General features: G+C 37.1%; 1 protein-coding gene and 1 long non-coding RNA gene across 3 annotated transcripts in view; one reads left to right on the top strand and one right to left on the bottom strand.

Annotated features, from left to right (window-relative positions):
• LOC133269145 (leucine-rich repeat-containing protein 4C) overlaps positions 1-17,085 on the bottom strand; it is a 572,086-nt gene that overhangs the window by 234,408 nt on the left and 320,593 nt on the right. For both annotated transcript variants that reach the window (XM_061453114.1, XM_061453117.1), the window contains exon 2: positions 15,121-15,254. The gene's annotated coding sequence lies outside the window, so the exon portion shown is untranslated. The remainder of the gene's footprint in view (positions 1-15,120; positions 15,255-17,085) is intronic.
• LOC133269147 (uncharacterized) overlaps positions 1-17,085 on the top strand; it is a 356,317-nt gene that overhangs the window by 185,377 nt on the left and 153,855 nt on the right. The window lies entirely within an intron of this gene.

Genomic DNA, 17,085 nt, shown 5'->3' with positions numbered 1-17,085 from the left:
TGTTCATATAATAACAGAAGTTATTCCATAACTAGAAAGTTATGAAAATTTAAACCTTGTAGAATTCTGTAATTAAAAGATCGCACTGCATCCCAGATACACAGCTTTCCTATTGTTTCAGTCTCCAGTTTCCCTGTTTACACAGCCCCTCTGCCTACACCAGATAGTCCTACAATGCACATTCCTTTCAAGCTGCTGCACCAGCAGTTTTACAAAAGATAATTTCCACAGTTTTCAATGGGCTGCAGCATTTAGAAAATTCATCTTGGCAACAGGCTATCTCAGTAGATATCATAGGATCACAGAACGGTTTGGGTTGAAGGGACCTTAAAGTTCATCTAGTTCCAACCTCCTGCCATGGGGAGGGACACCTTCCACTAGACCAGGTTGCTCCAAGCCCTGTCCAACCTGGCCTTAAACACTTCCAGGCACCTCAGACTATGGTTATTATCTCCAGAAATGGAAGATCAGTGGAGTAGCTTGTTTCATCACTCTTACTTCCCAAGGTAAGGCAACCCCTAAAACCACAACTACAGAGGTACATCCATCCTGTAACTCCTTTTCCCCCTAAATTCACTCTTTAAAGACAGAATAACTTGCATAGCAGATAACATATGTGATGCTTGAGCTAACTTATGGCCTTTTAAGATCCAACATGATGGAACAGTCATATTATTTCACAAGCACATTTTTAAATAGCTTGCCAGAAAAGTAAAAAAAAAAACAACCAAAAACCAAAACAACAACAACAACAACAACAACAAAAAACAACACCAAAACCAAACCACAACCCCATTTTGTTGTTTGGGCTTCTTTTTTATTTGTTCTGGTTCTTCTACATGGAGGAACCAGCATTTTAACAAAAGAAGCCAGCAGGAAAAGGATGGTACTGAAATATATGTATATGTCTGTATTTAAAAGAAAACAAATTATAGGTTATCAGCTTGAATATGCCACGCTTCATCTGATCATTGCTAGATGTGAGCAATGAGAATAGAGTTAATGTTCCATCGTGAAAGCAGAAGTGACAGTAATGCCCAGGAATGGACTTCTACACAAAGAACTCAGTGGAAATACTCAAATGTCAAGTGTAACAAAAGTTTACATTACTTCAGGTTTTTGACTTTTTGTCCCATGCTTCCTTTTTTCCCTGTCCATGCAAACATACACAGTATGTTTGTTACAGTTACATAAAAAGACAATTTACAAACTGGTTTCAGCACAGAGCTTCAATTTTAGTGATAATCTGTACAGTGAATCAGCAGGAACCCCAATGTGTGTGAGAATTCCTTGAAGCTGGACAAAATCATTATTCTTCTGTCATCTTCATGGGCAGCATGCAAATTTGCACTGGCAAAATTCAATCGGACCTGACTACTTGCCTGAACTAGAAAGAATATAAGCTCCAAAATAGTTTCTTAGCATTTGTCTGCTCCCTACTGGAAGGGAATTGTTATTTAAAGCTTCAGTGGATCCCTGCAGCAAAGATCACAGTTTTCAAAAATATTACATAGGCATTGCCCAGTCCCTCCCACCTGCCGCAGGGGAATATGTTTCTCTGCCACAGGCATCAACACATTTTCAAAAACCTGGACATTTTAAACAACACTGGATTGTAACACAGAAAATGTATCTGGAAGCAAACATGTTTTCAGAATAAAACAAGAAAGTAAAAAAAAAAAAAAACACCAAGATTCCCCATAAGCTGAATTATGCCATGTAACTGTGGCTAGGTCATTGGGCTTGCAGACTGTAATATATACCAGAATTTAATCCCTTGTTTATAAATTCCTATGACCTATTAGAAACCACAGACCTGATTTTCAGGGATTCTGAGCCTATCTCTTCCATTTACTTTACCTGGAGATGTGCGTGCTCTGTTAGCTCTCCTGGAAATCAAAACCCAGTAACTCTTCATGATACTAATGACCAGATTTCTCAGTCTCCAAAGGAGCTACACTGCTTTGTATTGGTTGAGACTGTCTCTCACGCTATGTTTCTGTTTTAACATAAGCCACTCGGCTTATGTTAAAACAGTTAGGTGTAGGATAAATAAGAAAAAGATAAGTCAGACCAACTAGACAATAAGAAAAACAAGTATTTCCACGCTATATCTAAATGCAAGACTTTGTAAATTTGGTGGAAAATGAAGGAAAGCAAAGGAAGGATATACTCTATTCTGTTCCATTCCATTCATATGTGATAATGTATCTTGTTCTGTATCTATATCAATGTTATAATGCATCTATAATGAATATCTATATTATAAAAAGTAAGTATATAATATCTATTAAAAGTAATATCTATATTATAAAGGATCTTTTTCTGGCAAGGACTTCTTTGCAAAGCTCGCACTGTAAATGGGCAGCATCTGTATATCATTCTTTCATTTTATAGACAAGAACTAAAGTAAAAGGGTTGTCATCTGACAGATTTCAGAATCTGTGGCAATGACATAACCATTAAGTCATTTGTTTGCATATAAAATCACTTTTCCTGAAAGTTAAACATACTTATCACCTGGGAAAAAAAAAAAACAAAAAAAAAATCAGTGCTTGATAAAGAGTTCATCTGTATATTCTTTTTCCTATCACAGCGTCCCTATGATACATGGAAGTAGCAGCACATTCGTAACTTCAGTTTCGTAGGCTTATCTACCTAATGCTATCTAAGCACTTGAACTCTTGTTCCTCTATGTATGAACAGAGAGGAGATAAGACATAGCTCCTTTCCCTATTCCCATATGTAAGGAGTTGATGAGATTTGAAGCAGCTCCCTTTCCAAGGAAAGGGAAAAGAAAAAGCATTGCTTTTGCTTACAGCTTTCCCGCTAACTTGGGTATAACTAATTGTCTGATGCCCCGTCTGCATCTCACAACCTGAGTCTTTGGAAGGGATTCGTTGGCAGACACCTAGAAGCACTTCTGGGCAATATTATTTGCTGTTACTTAGACATTTGTGAAGAGAAGGGAAGTGCTGCTGTCCCTGGCACTTTGAGGTCATGTGTAACTCATGCTGCACATTTGCAGGGAGTAAGATTGAGAGCCTCTGCTTGTTCCACTCCATTACTTGCTACTGATGGCATACTTCCTGACAACATCACAAGGGCTGACCATCACTGTAAAATGAACTGCTGGCAAGTTCAGTGCTGGTATTTGATGCTCCCTATCACAAGGCTGCTCCCACACTCTCTTTTTCTTCCTATCCTGAAGCCAGTCCTGTTGCCTTCTTCATTTGCCTTTGTCAGGGAGGCAAATCAACTCCTTCATGACTGTTCTTCAAACGCAGGCAGCCTTATTGGACACAAGCTGGCTGCATGATATTCAAAGCCTTTGCACTGAACTCCTTAGTTTCCTGATGCAGACATACAGACATGCAGATTGGTAGCGAACAGAATCAGCTAAATCAGCTGTACTGTATCACATAATCTATTACTCCAGTTCATGATAGTGAAATGCCAGATTTCCAAAGGTCACTGTTAATGTAAATCTTTGTAAGATTCAGCCAGCTTTCCTGAGAAGAATGTTTCCTTGTCTCATAAGGTTTGGTTATAACATAGCCATTTTTGTCTTTTGAGTTACATCAGTTGTTGGTCCTTAGTAGCTTTTCCTTTTTGCCTTAGAACAACATAGCTTGATGTGTAAACAATTGTCCTTTGGATATCTACAGAGGTTTTCCAGCATCTGATATGAAGGTGAAATGACTGAATGATTGTGAGAGTGAGAGACTATTAAGGACATGCAATTTTGATGCAATGTGCTTTGGTCTCAAACTGACAGTCTGGGAAATTTGCCACAGTACCACAAGCAACACTACTGTGTACACGTGACTATCTACAAAAGTCATTCCTCCATTTGTAAGAATTTTATAACACCAAAATGGAGTTATAAAGGGGATTCATGGAGCACTGAATTCTGGAAATACTGAAGTTTCATTTTGGTAGGTTGCAATTCTTAATCCCAATTCAGATTTATTGTTTTTGCTTCTGGAAATGAGGCAGACTCAGAAAAAACTCCTGACCAAGCTATGCCAGGCAAAGCTGTTTCTCCTTCATTCAGAATATGAATTTGCTTGTCTTGTTTTCATTGGTCAGACATTCACTTACTCCACTAGACTGGTTCTGCACAGGCATAGAGGAGTTGTGTGTGGCAATGACACATGAAGCTCCTCTGCACTAAGAATGTTTTTAGACTGTGTGTCCATTTCACTGAACGAGGAGGAGAGGATGTATATGTTTTACCTTACTTTATACTTCTTATCAGCTGAATAAATCTCACTTTGACGAGCCTGTAGAATTCTTTCCCCTTAACAATAAAGAGAATACAGAATCAGAATTCCTTGTCCAAATAATATGCTCTGAATTCTCTGTCTTTTCTCTCACAATCATGAAGACTGAATAAGACCCCTCAAATTTCAGAGGTGTACCTGCCTCAGCTTGCTGACAGACACACTCAGTATTACCCAGATCCTTTAGAAATGGCTGCTGGTTGTTACAGATTCAAGTTTCCAGTCAACTCCTCCTACTAGCTTCTAAAATTATCTTCAAAAGTATGATCAACCAGTCAGATTGACATCAGAATCTTTTTTATTTTTCACTATGCAAGTCCTAAACCTGCTATCATCCACCACCAATATCCCTACATCACTTATTTAACACCTAGCTTCTAGCCATGTCCAATCTCACTTCATTTACCCATTTAACCTGATTTCAGTCCCCTACAGTGCACGTTTATATTCTGAAGCATTTAAATTGGCTGAATCAACTCAGCTATTTCCTATTGGGTACCACCTATCTAATTTACTTTACATGGCCATAAAATGAAATTACTCTGTATTTTAACTACCTAAATGAAAACAAAGACAAAAAAATAAGAAACACAAGCATCAAATTATACTTTCAGTTCACTTCCTCCAGTTGTGCTATAAACAGAAAGGTGGTTGTTTTTTTTTTTTCATATGCTATATGAAATTATGAAACTACTTATTAAAACATTTAACAATTTTGTTTGCATGATAAAGGCTTTAGAACTAAGTTAATCTCAGAAATTACTTAATCTTTTTCAGGTCTGCAAAGCTCGCATTTTTAACAACCTGCATGTACAGACTCAAGAAGATTTCTATTCTCAGTGAGGATATACATATAGCCATGTGAGTCTTACCAGTTGGTCTTCAGTGCTGTTTCAGTTGATGATTCATTTATTCTGTAGGTAGAAATAAGTATAGCTAATGAGATCACAGAAACCTTCTGACAGCTTTGATGTGAATGCAGTCACTATATTAAGAGCAGTGTGTGGAGGAGTAAAGAGGGGGGGATGTTCTCACTTGTTTTTTGAAGTAAGTTTGGTGGATCTCAGCACAGTGCACAGCAGACTGAGGTTCAGAAAAATCACCAAACTAAAACTGGCACCATTCTTGACAACAGTAGCAAAAAAGAATAATTCAGTGGGCATAGTAAGGTGAGAACAGGTCTGAAATGCATTTGCTGAAGGGGAAGTGTCCTGGAAAACTTGATGTCAATCCCATCTGCACAATGAAACCACAGTCAAGCCAACATTTTTAGTTATAAAAAAAATGTAGTTTTTAAAACTTAGAAAGTACATTTAATTTGCATTTTTAATTACAAACATCTTCAATTACAAATACTCTCTGGTTTAATAATGCATGGAGTAAATTTTCAGATGGCTTAAATCTATGCTGCTCTGCTGACTTCAGGAAAGCTATTCTTATTTTCAGAAGTTTTCAAAACTCCTCATGACATTCCTTAAAAAAAATATTTGTACTTACCTACCCCACTAACTTTTTATTTGTTCCTATTATATGCCGATTGTACAGTGGTTTTCCCTCAGGGCTGGCAGTAGGAAGGATTCCACTGAGCAAACTGAGATGATAGTGGGTACTGAATTAGGATTTATTTCACCTGACTTTAGCTATCTAAAAATCAGACAGATGATCTAAACTAAAAGCCTAGCAGCCTTTACACTTGTTTGGCACACACAGTTACCTCTCTAGAGGACCATTAAATACATCAAAACCACAATTTCTCTCCTGTTCACAGAGAGCATACAGGCATGTCATGGTGTGGGTGCTGCTAAGCAATATACATCTCTGTGGAAGGCGTTAACATTACAGGGTTGCTCAGGAGTCCAGTCGCCTCACCAGACTGAGCTACATCACTTAACAAGGAACAGAAACTCCCTAAGAAGCTGTTTTCACCCTCCACCTATGAACTACTCTGTTAATGCTAGTTTTCTGAAGTATACATTATACATCTTGCAGCTCTCAGCCATATGAAGATTTTGGCACTGTAGCTCACAAGATCAAAAAAGTTGTGATCCCTGCTGCAGAGTAAATGAGTTTCTCAAAACACATGTTTTTATGTTAGTGATATCTTCCACCACAAAATAACAGAGCAGCACTATGGCTGAAAGGAAATTCCTTCTCATATCTGAAGGCAAAGAAAACTAAAAGTAGAATAAAATATTACACAGTTTTCTGTTCTCCACACTCTTCAAAGAAATGAAGTAACATGAACATTTTAAAGTGATGCAAACCTTTTCTAAATCAAGTAGCATTAAATCAATTTTTCTTGTCAAAGATTCCATCTTTCTAAGGAACAGCATTGGAGAAAGGAGGGAAATTTCTTTTTCTAGTGTGCAGAATCTAGGAGTTTCTAAAATAAAAATTCATTTTTATTTATATAAGGCAGGAACTGTAAGCCAAAAATACTTTACATCCACAGCATGAAGCTGAGAGGAAGAAACCTTCTAAGCTCTCTGGAATGACAGAAATGGGAATAGGATGGTAGATACCTCAGGCAAATGAAACAGACTGATTAGCCCTAGACAAGATATTACTACATTTGTCTCCCTCTTCCTTACACTTAGATCTACTTTGACAGCATGACATCTAAAAGCCATTACACAGGTTGCACCATGACAAAACCTGCAGTTTTGTTCTTTTCCTATCATGCTTTGTCTTTTCTTTTGGAACATCCTGATTCTCCATTACTCTAAATACAGGAACTTTTAACTGTCAATGAATTGCATACCCACAGTTTTAGGGAAGTGTAGTGGGCTTAAATCCTGCATTCATGTGACTTGAAAAGACATAAACGCATTTAAGAGCTACAGGTTGCTTGTTAAGCTAAATGAATGTGTTCTGGAAACGAAATTCTTGGTTTACATTGACAAAATCAATATACCATCTAACATCTACATACATCTAACACGTAAGAACATGCAGATGCCAAAGCTGACAGCAACCATTCCTTTCTTCCTTATGATCATACCTGCTTGTTAATCTGAAAGGACTGCTAACATTAAACCACTGTTCCATGTGCACACAGCCCCCATGTAATTACACTCAGTTTTGCAGTCAGTCCTTATTTTCCTGTATCACTGGAGGCTAGATGATTGAAGGCCCTCTAATTCAATGAGAGGACACTTCCTTAAAGCGCCAAAAAGATAATGTCTAATCTGCCTAAGTAACTCCTGATATGAAACTCTACAAGACAGATACTGCTAATTCAATAAAATCCCTTTCAACAATGAACTAACATTCCTCAGGTCAAATCTTATTATTCATTTTTCTTACTTTTCCCAGTTTAGCTCAAGACTGGTTTGGGTTGGAAGAGACCTTAAAGCTTATCCAATACCAACCCCCTGCAACAGGCAGGCACACCTTCCACTAGACCAGGTTGCTCTAAGCCCAGTCCAACCTGGCCTTGAACACTGCCAGGGATGGGGCAGCCACCACTTCTCTGGGCAATCTGTGCCAGTGTCTCACCATGTTCAGATTAGCAGACCTCGTTGGATTGGGCACAACATGACTATAATACTGGTAGAAGAGGCCTTCCCTAAAAAAAGAAACGAAAGAAAAACCAAACCCCAAACAATTGAAAAATACAAGTCTACTGATTCCTTGAGCTCTCTGTGAATATGCCATCAAATATTCCATTTAGCATTATCTGGAATTTGGTATCAGATCACATTTTCAAAAACATCAATGCATTTACTCTGAGCCTAACAATCATTGTTCTCCTTACAAACTGAAATGAAGCTTTAGCTGTTAGAAATTTGTAAGCTTTAGCTACAGACATTCCCACAAATCAATGGTGCCTAGTCTAACAAATATAATATTTTAAAAAGCCCAACTAGCAAACAAAACCAAGCCCATCCCAATCAAGTGTAAATAAAAAAATGGAGACAATATTAACAAGCTAGAGATATTTCTTCTAGATACACATTTAGAATCCATACCATAAGATTAAATATTTTCTTCATGGAAAATTTTACCAAACTGCAGATTCCACCTGGCCTGCAGAAGTGCCTGAACATCAAGAGTCGAATGATGTCCACACATTGTCTTCATAAACTACTTACATCTAGTGTGAAGGACACATGACAAAGAGAATAAGGAACTGGAGGCTGTATCATCAAATGTGAGTGCTGCATTTGACCAAAATACAGTTAATGACTTTTCCTTATTTTTCTCACCCCTTTCTATTTTGATTTTTTTTATTAGTTATGTAAAGTGTGCACTATACTAGATCTATAGCCTTGTATAATTGCTGTAATAACCTCGTGACTGATCATCCCAGTCATGCTGGCAGTATTCCAGAAAAAGCATTATGCTAAACATGGTTCTAGCTTCCCTATTTATTTTTTACAAACTTTGTTACAAAGCTAAACTTTCCACAGCCCAAATCTGTAAGGCTACAAGCATGTCAGGATTTCCTGTTAATGCCAGTGCTAAAGAATTATAGACTCATCTAATGCTATCAACTACTGCTAATACAGAATCCTAGCCATGTTGTGTTAGAAGTAACTCTCATTTGCTAAAGAATAGAAGGAACCAGATGAATAGTAATATTAAAGTATAATATATCACTGTATTTTCATAATACCAGGAACTATGTTTTCTTAGGGTTTCTCAAGTAAACACGTAACAGACTGCTAAACCACAAAAAGCATAGTGGATTAAAATCTTACATCTGGAAAAATAAATCTAAATATATAATATATATTATATATACATTTATAAAAATATTTCTATAGAGGTCAGGATTTTTACAGACATGCAGAACTCACTGAATTTAACCCTTGTCTGTTTGTGGGATTTTTTTATTGTTCAACTTGTTGTTAGCTATCTGTCTGTAATTTTCATGTATGCTAATTCTCATATTGCTAAAATTCATCTTGAAGCGTGGTCTCAATGGATGGGTTAGTTATATTGCAATATCAACAAACTATATAGACAGATTTGATTTTGAAAGGAAAGTATTGATAAGCTTATCTATGATGGTGTTATGCAATTCCTCAAATTAAGGCAGCCTACACAGTTTATATAAAAATTAGAAATACAAAGATCTCCATCAGCAGCAATGGATTATAATACTGATCCTATTTCTGATGACAGCCATGGGAACAAGTTGTTTCCACAGTGCAGGTGCATCATGCTGGCTTTTTACAAGTACAGGCACTCACTGCAAGCATAAAGGAAGCAACTTCATGCTAACAAAAAAAAAAAAAAACGCGTATTTTCAGAAGCAGTGAATTATAATTGGTAAGGCAGAGGGAAATATTTTCAAGCACAAACAAGCTGATGTTTAACAGAAATACAGAATAATAGAACCAAATTCCAAATACAGGTGAGTATGGCAAATCAAATGAGTTGCCAGTATTATTATACCATGCATTCTGTAATTTATTTTTAATTCTGTAAATCTCTGCATATTGCAAACATGAGCAGGAGCATGGGCTACACATCAGTTAATCTTATATCTCCCAAATCAACTATAATAGCTGAAATAAATGAGTTAGTAGGTCAATTAAGTGTTAGATTGGCAGAGATGGTGGCTCAAAATCTGTATTTCTCCATGTACAGAATAGTTAATGGTTGTGGTAACTTCTGCTATACTTTCTCCTGCTGATGTGCCTTAACACTTATCCAGCTGCATCAATACAGTGACTTTATTTCCATTTCTGCCTTCTGAACATACTCCTAAAAGTGAGTGTGTGCCAGTTGTACTTAGAGATAACTTGTTCATAAAAATAACTCCTACTACATGAACATCCATTATTCAGAACCTGGAGCAATCACCACTTCCATTTAAGAAACAAAAACTCGACAGAATTACTTTCAGAACTCTTTATATGAAACAAAAAGGATAAAGTGGAAGAGAAAGGTAAGCTTCTGGTCACTGGGTAGTTCAATCAATCACTGTTAAACATAGAACATTCTTAAATATATGTTCATTTAAAATATACATTTCCAGAAATATATTTTATTTACCCATAGCACTATCCATATATGAAAATACAGCAACTGAACTCATTAAATTCTTAGTGCCTTAGCTTCTATTGACTTTGAATTTGAAAAAAATCAACTGTGCTGGCAATCAAGTCAATGGCTCAAAAGCATAACTACCCAAAACTAATATACTCTCCTAGAAGTAGCAACAACTGGCTTAAGCTAAAAAGTTCTTTCTCTACTCACAAGCCCTTATATTCCCTGAATCCTTTTATACAGTTAAAGAAATATATGAGCCTGTTGAGGTTTTACTGGCCCAATAGGCTCTCAGATAAATCCCTGATGATTTATTGGCATTTACTATCACTTGTGACCTTTATTTTCTAAGAAGGATTGTTATTCCTCCTTGCACTGTACATTTCCCTACAGGATATCACCAGCCATCTGTCGGCCTTGTTCAGGGGGTTCTCATATACAGCTTGAACAATTCTTCATGTACTTCTAGTGTTCACTGAAAATTATGTGCCATTTATTTCTGTAGTAATTTCTAGTTTTTATCAATAAAGTGTGGAGTTCTAACATGCAGGTAAGCACACACTAACTCATGTAAAATAGAGAGTCTTGATGGTATCAGTAATTTAAGAGTGCTTAATTTTCAGTAAATCACACATATTAAGCCAAATACGGTAAACAAATACTCAAGACAGTAAAAGACAATATTTTTGAAGACCTTTCTAGCCATGCATCTAATAATTTGATTATATACTATTTTGTGTGATGTCCCTAGGATAATGCACTTAACCACGAACCTTTGATCTTCACTCATCCCCTGCATTTTGCTCATCTTCACAGCCTATACTTCTGTCTCATAGGTCGCTGCAGAGCCTCATATTCTTTATTTTATTTCAGTAATCCTCATCCTCTATTCCATGATGTGGGAAATGTTCACTCCTGAATCCCTAAGTTTTTATATCTTGAGATTTTGCAGAGTTGGAAATATGAAGCTTTATGTGGGAAAAGAGAGGGAGGAAATAAACAGATAATCAGAGAAAAGGAAAAAAAAAAAGAAGTTATTAATTTCCAGTGATTTATCAAGGATCTAAAATGTCAATACATCTCTATGCAGATAGATCAGAGAAATAATAGGTATAAGCCTGTTCTGCTACTTGATGCGTTACATTCCAAGATGGTGCCTAATATCATCTATGATGAATCTCATGGCTAATCTTCGTTGTTGGCTTTTTGAAAGTATGGTGAGAGAGTTATAGACTAAGCAAATAGGGGATTATTAAGAACTGATAAAGAATTTTATCAGTATATTCAGTAGCTTCAGCAGTATTGATAGTTTTCCCAAATAACGTTGTTTCCTGGCAAATGCAAACTTGAAAGCATTCCTCTATGATAACAGTGCCATAATCATAGAATGGTTTGGGTTGGAAAAGACCTTACGATCATCCAGTTCCAACCCCCCTTCTACAGGAATTCCTCCCACAAGGAATTTAAGCTGTTGATTTTCAGTGCAACATTTGATCAGCAACCTAATGATATAGCATCATGTGAAAACTACATGAGGTGGCAGCAGGAAAGGTGAAGAGAAACAGTCATTTGATTCACAAAGTTGTCTGCTTAGACAGCAAGGCAATATAGTCAACACCTTGATTCACAAGTAGAACTGTCCATAAACTTTCTGTGCCTCAGGGAAGACACAATACTCACACATTTGTGCTAAATATTTCATTGACACTGGGGGAAATAAGACAAATGATTATCTAGTATTTTAACTGGAATTGTGCTTAAATTTTCACTTGTGAAAATCAAAGGGATGATAAATACTGATGCTTACAAAATTTCTGTCACTCTAATTTTCTCCCCAAAGAATTAATTTTAGTATTTTTAAGACACTCTTTCATCCAATTTCATACACATTGAGAGGCATTTCTGTCATCTTGTAGACACAATTCTTATAGCTGCATTTTTAATTTAAAAGTGATATGAAGATCAAAATTCCAGTACCCTGGAATACTGTCAGAATCCCTCTGCTTTCAGGCTTCATGACAATTGAAAGGCCAAGTTTTCTAGAGATTTATAAACCAGATTGAGAAACATGGATTCAGTGGTGAATGATGTTTCTGAAAAGGAAGAAACTCCCTGCGGAAAAGTTTAAACCATAAATATTTGATTTATGGACCAGGGTAAAATATTAGAGTTCTGGCAATACTTCTACTTGCTTGGATCAACCACCTCAAAGTGTGACTAAAAAAAGTACAAGAGAACATAATCCTTCAAACATTTCAGTGAGATGTGCAAGTAAAATCAGCAAGAAGAAAGCAAGCTCCATCTTTCTGCAGCTGAGCAGTAAGAAGCACTTGTCATCAGCTACTGGCTTACAAGGGTTTATATTATCTGCCAAACTACCTTTATCTGTTGACAGCAAGTCAGGTCCTCGAGGACTAACTCTGAGCACTTCCAGCCAGTTCTTCATCATTCTTGAATAACAATTGTTTCTCCTGAATGTCATATAAGGTCACATAAAACCTCCTTAATCCAAAAGGGTTTCAGCTATTTTCAAGTGTATTTGCTCTAGCTTTGCACTTTTGACATTTAGATTTCTGTCCTTTGCCTTTTTTTTTCCCTTCTCCATTAGTCACACAGTAATCAGTCTCTTCCAGTTTCTAAGTCTGAGAAGTTTTATACTTAAAGCCATAGTATATGCTTTTTTTCACAGTACATTGATTCTCATCCTGCTTCTTGGGAAATGCTCCAAGGAAATTTTGCTGATGCAGACGACAAAGTCTTTGGGGACATTGGTTCAGTAGTATCAATTGATTAGCAAAGCTGAGTATGGAATTTTGAAACCAAATGCTACTGACATATCACCTGTTGGTGGCTCATAACAAATGTTATTTGGAATGTTTGCCTTCTCTCAAAAAGGTTAGTTGTCCAGATTTTGAGATGCAATGTGAAATTTGACCCTAAGAGCAAAATGCCTAAGATACATCTATGTATCTTCTTAGGTGATGGGAGAGAAAGATATAGCTCAGATTAAAGGCTTTCTGAGACATGTTTGAAAAGATTTGATCAATTGAAAACAAATTTTATATGGGCCAACTCTTTCAAAGGGAGCTGCATTTTACACAAGTCTATTTCTGCTCAAAAGATATGAACGCTTTTAAGTTTTAAAGGTTCCATTTCCTCAAGTTTTAAAGGTTCCATTTCCTCAAGTTATGCAGCTGAAGAAGAAAAAGCTTTTTTTTTTGTTAAGGCTTGTCTGAAGGGATACGGTTAAAAATCCTTACTGCTAAAATACAGATAATGCACCCGAGTATTTTTTTTTTTGCATTATAAACTATCATAAACTCCAATTTTTTTTTCCATTGCCACAAACCACAAAACTTGTTTAAACACTATGAAATTATTCAGTTAAGCCACCCATTAAAAAAATTTAGCAACACCATGACAAGTTTATTTATTGCACACTACTTTATATGTTATAGTTTTGTCCAGTTTGTGTCCAATATTAGGTAACAGTTTTGTCTACCCTGAAAGACCTGCAAACTTACCATTTGAGCTGAAGGGAGAAAACAAAGTTTAATTGCAATACGTCTCTGCATGATTGTGACAAGCTGTGGAGGTCTGACCGAGACTGGACACCAAACACCCACCAAAACTACTCTATCACTGCCCTCCTCAGCTGGACAGGGGAGAGAAAACGTAATGAAAGGTTTGTGGCTTGACATAAGAACAGGGAGAGAATACTCACCAGTTACTGTCATGGGCAAAACAGACTCGACTTGGGGAAATCAGTTTTATTTATTACCAACCAAATTGCAGTCGGCTAATAGCAAATAAAATTAAACTTTAAAATACCTTCCCCACAACCTTCCTTTCTTCTTAGGTTCAACTTTGCTCCTAATTTCCTCTGGTTTCTTCTCCTTCCAGCAGTGCAGGGGAATGGGAAATGGGTGTTATGGTCAGCTCCTTCTTAAATATACTCTCCTAAAGGCACTTCCCACTGTTGCCTTGGATGGTGGGTCCATCTTGGAGCCAACTGCATTGCCTCTGTTGGACATGGGGAAGCTTCTAGCAGCTTCTCACAGAAGCCACCCCAAGCTCCCCTGTTACCAAAACATTGCTACATGAATCCAATATACAATCTGGGAATTTCTCAATCCTCAGTTTCCCATCGCTTCCTCAAGCAATGTAAAAAATATACATTTCAAGCAGACATTTATGGAATATCAATGTTCATTCGTACAAAATGGTTTTCTTCCATAGTACAAGAAAACAATACTAAAACGTATTTTACAAAATACTTCTGTAAGTCTAAGTCTGATACACACAATTTGAGAAATTTTAAATATTAGCCAAAAATATTTCCTGTTATATCTCAAACAAGTATGCAAAAAATGTTTTCCCTTTAGCTCAGAGCTCAAGAGCATCCATCCTAGGTTTCATTTAAATGCTTTATGAGGTTGCAACAGTCAGAAAGAGGAAGAGAGATACAAGAGTTTTACGCATGCTTTCTTCATTATTGACGCAAATTGCATCCAGACCCAGAATATGCTTTAAGCACAAATACGACTACAAGACTAACATAAATGAGTCCTAAGAAACTCATTCCCTATAATTTATTTCTGTTACCAATGGGAGCCTACAGTTACCAATTTAAAAGTCAGTTTGAGATCGGTCTTAAAAATTGATCACCAATTGCCCCTTTAAAGACTTTTTTCCTTAGACAACTGTATGTGATTATATGCAAAGGTACAGATGAACAGCCAAGGATAAAGTCTGGAAAGTACAAAACAGCAGTACTTAGTAGACGCACAATATTAATGAATGAAAAATGGAAGGAAAGTTATTTTCAGTTTACCTGTCTTCAGTAATTCATGGTACAGCTGTCCTTCATGCCAAGGTGTAGTGTATTTATCTTCTCAAACAATATGTTGTATCTTAGTATATTTCCATATTAACAACCTCCATTGCACAATCCTTTTTTCTGGCAACCTGTTTCATGGGGGGAAAAAACATCGCATCTTATGGTGTGCTGTGTATCAGACACAGTGACAGAGCTTATAATGTGCTTTACATGTAACATATTCAGAAATCTCATGGTTACTTATGAAACAGAGAGATCTCTGAACCACATACGTACAATTTAATAGGCAGATCATCTAAAACACATTAAAACATAGGAAATAAAAGAATTCATCTGGTTCTCACTAGAGGTTATACTCTGTTCTGCTTATTTTCATCAACAATAATTTCAATAATAATGTGGAACTTATTCTTGAGACACCACAGCGAGGGTAGTCTGTATTACAGGCATTACCCTATTTACTAGGTAAAATATTCACATGCTGTTGTGCCAATTCACATGATGACTCAATGACACAGAAAAATCAGCAGCAGCTTCTGAACAGCATGCAGTGAAATGCAGCTAGTTATTTTGTTGTGAGGTAGAGGGGTTTTAGTATTTTATAGAACCATACATTCAACAATGCCAAATGTAGAGCTCCATCCTGACATTTAAAAGCCAGGTATCCCTATAACATACATAAATCTTCCCTTCTAGCCGCAGATCTGAACAATACTTTTTATCCCCCAGGACAACCTTTTCATCAATCTGCTTCCAGATTTATAGATGCGTGACAATTGCAAATGTTTACTTATATATTTTATTCACCTGAAACTACTTCATGTTATTCCTCTGAAGAACACCAAAATTCTCAGACAGGTGTGTACTATGCTAACATACATTAATTTTGTATAGGATGCAGCCGTTTTAAGAGCTGGAAATGTAATTTCTCTTTTGAAGTAAAAAACATCTGGTAGTAAATATAAAGGTGATCCCTAATTAATCAACAGATCACAGACATACAGTATCTGACAAGTTCATGTCAAAACCCAAATCTTCCAGAGAAAATATGGTTAGTATAAGTCACTTGAATTCTTCTATGCTCAAAGGCAATGTGTGAAGGAAAACCCAGGGAGAAAAAGCTGGTAATATCTAACAATCCTTTATAGCTAACACTGAGCTTAATTTTGAGCTATTGTAATATTTGCAGTTGCTCCTTGAATTTCAGAAACTACAAGAGTGCACATCACTAGCCGCAGTGTTCATCACATTTCATCAGTTATATAGAATACTTCTGAATAACTGAAAATTATGTAGCAAGTTAATAGATAGTATGGAAATAGAATCATAGAATCATAGAATCATAGTATCCCATGGAACCTTCCGAAGCAGGTTCCTGAAGAGGCCAAAGTCTGCTCTTTTGAAGTCCAGGGCAGTGAGCTTGCTGCACGCTCTTCTCACTGTCCTGAGGATCTCAAATTCGAGCATCTCATGATCGCTGCATCCAAGGCTGCCTTGGAGCGTCACATTTCCAACGAGCCCTTCCCTGTTGGTGAGCACAAGGTCACGCACGGCATCTCTCCTTGTTGGCTCCTCTATTACTTGCAGAAGGAAGTTGTCTTCTACACAATTGAGGAACCTCCTGGATTGCTTGTGCCGGGCCGTACTGTCCTTCCAACAGATGTCAGGGTGGTTGAACTCACCTATGAGAACAAGGGCCTGCAAGCGTGAGGCTTTTCCTATCTGTCTATAGAGTGCTTCATCCGCAGGTTCTCCTTGATCAGGTGGTCTGTAACAGATCCCCACAGTAATGTCTCCCATAGCTATATTCCCTTTAACCCTGACCCACAAACTCGCTGTTGACCGCTCACCTGTCCCCAGACAGAGTTCCATACTCTCCAGCCTAACCCTAACATAAAGGGCAACTCCCCCTCCCTGCCTGCCAGGCCTGTCCTTCCTAAAGAGCCTGTAACCTTCCAT

Source organism: Pezoporus flaviventris, unplaced genomic scaffold (genome assembly GCF_033815535.1).
Source record: "Pezoporus flaviventris isolate CSIRO_AGI_PZ_B2104156 unplaced genomic scaffold, CSIRO_AGI_Pfla_v1 ptg000014l, whole genome shotgun sequence".
NCBI classification, from domain to species: domain Eukaryota; kingdom Metazoa; phylum Chordata; class Aves; order Psittaciformes; family Psittacidae; genus Pezoporus; species Pezoporus flaviventris.
The sequence above is the reverse complement of the archived record's forward strand: the minus strand, read 5'-3'. Positions and strand labels throughout refer to the sequence as shown.